The sequence below is a fragment of the Rhodnius prolixus genome, unplaced genomic scaffold, assembly GCF_049639745.1.
Source record: "Rhodnius prolixus isolate KJV_2025 unplaced genomic scaffold, Rpr scaffold_8, whole genome shotgun sequence".
Lineage (NCBI taxonomy): Eukaryota > Metazoa > Arthropoda > Insecta > Hemiptera > Reduviidae > Rhodnius > Rhodnius prolixus.
Window position 1 is genome coordinate 22044966 of NW_027411593.1, and position 1937 is coordinate 22046902.

The following is a 1937-nucleotide window of genomic DNA, read 5'->3' on the forward strand; positions in this document are numbered from 1 at the left end:
CAAGCCACCCCCTTTCCCTTCCACATCTTTTATCATACCTGTTAATTTATATATATGCCAACATAGCTGAACATGCTCCAACAAGTCTGGACATGTAGCCAGCTGCCTCTTTCGCTTTAACCGTTTTTTTTTTGTTCTTATTATTTCCGTTTACCAACTATACAAACCTGTATGAACATATCGTTATAGTCTCAATAGGGTGACACGTATGATTACCTGAACATGCTCCAACAAGTCTGGACATGTAGCCAGCTGCCTCTTTCGCTTTAACCGTTTTATTATTTCCGTTTACCAACTATACAAACCTGTATGAACATATCATCGGTGTAGTCTCAATATGTGTGATTACCTGAACATGCTCCAACAAGTCTGGACATGTAGCCAGCTGCCTCTTTCGCTTTAACCGTTTTTTTTTTTGTTTTTTTTTTTGTTATTATGAAGTTAAAAGTAAATTGAACTTTGAACTTATTAATAAAATATAAATAAGTTTTAATTTACTTTTCTTTATTTATAAGTGTATAAAGTAAAAATAAGAATGAACAAACATTAATTAAAACATTTTATTTTTATTTAAAGGAAGTATACAAGTAAAATAATAACATTTATTTCACAGTATAAATTTTATTTAAATTCTATGTCATATCTTCCATTATTAAAGCCTTTGTACATTATTAACAGTTTTTTCTTTGATTGTTGGTAATCTTCCACCATTTCATCAGTTATCACTGCCGCAAATCTGCGTGGAAGGAAGATCCTCGTTGGGTAGTCCATTGTCGGGCCAATATAATGTAAATGGGCAACGATGGCATCTCCAAATTTAGTGTTGATTCTTTCGAATTGCTTCACTTCGTATGAGTATCCGGTTCTTAGATCTGATAATTTGCCAATGCCCACAGACCTTGTATTCACATCATTCAAAAAGCTTGCCAACTTAGACATCTGAAAGAAGAATATTATATGAAAGTATCACATCATTATCAAAATATTGTTTCAATAAAAAAAAGTATTATTACTTACCTTTGAAGTATGAAGTTAACCTCTCGAGCTGTGGGCAACGAATGACGAATTACCTTACAAGCTTCACTACTCTACCGTTACGGATGTCCCCCCCCCCCACTCTATGACGTCACTTATAGTTAGCCAATAGAATTGCGCGCTTGTCTTCCCTCTCTCTTTCTTGCAAGTATCTCTCTCTCTAAGGTGAATCATACCTCCCACCTTTGATGCAGGACTCAACCTGTCCGTTAACTTCATATATGTTTCTTAGAAAAAACAATATTTTTAAAACTGAACTTTGCCCTTATTAGCTTTTATTGCTTTATAAATAATAAAACTTTGAATGTTTGTAGACTTAATAACTTACTTTTTAAAAAATGTTAACACGCTTGCACAACATGTTTGAACAGGCACTTAATAACTTACTTTTTAAAAAAATGTTAACACGCTTGCACAACATGTTTGAACAGGCAAGTAAAAATAATGATGACTCATACCATTGTCATATCCTCAACGAGCACAAACATGCTCCAACAAGTCTGGACATGTAGCCAGCTGCCTCTTTCGCTTTAACCGTTTTTTTTGTTATTATGAAGTTAAAAGTAAATTGAACTTTGAACTTTTTAATAAAATATAAATGTTTTAATTTACTTTTCTTTATCACATAATTTGTATATGGCTTAATATTGCTCAACTTGCATGTCTGAGCTTGCCCTGTTTGAATTGGTCAGTAACTAACTGATGTCTCCCACCCTTGGGCATGACGTCACTTATTGTTAGCCAATAGCATTTCGTGTTTTTATGAAAATGTATTAATTTTCAAATTATCTTCAAGAGAAAAAAAAAGTTAAATTACCTGTAAAAAATATAAGTAAATCTATCTTCGTATTATTTATATTCTTATTTGTTTTTTATTTTTAGTATCTATATTGTATATCAAA

At 32.3% G+C, this 1937-nt stretch overlaps 1 long non-coding RNA gene across 1 annotated transcript; it reads right to left on the reverse strand.

The window, feature by feature from the left end:
• Window positions 1–546: 546 nt before the first annotated feature.
• LOC141451028 (uncharacterized) lies at window positions 547–1886 on the reverse strand. The gene is made up of 2 exons (XR_012456498.1): window positions 1018–1886; window positions 547–939 (listed from the first exon to the last, which is right to left on the reverse strand). It is a non-coding gene; the product is annotated as an uncharacterized lncRNA (long non-coding RNA).
• Window positions 1887–1937: the final 51 nt, after the last annotated feature.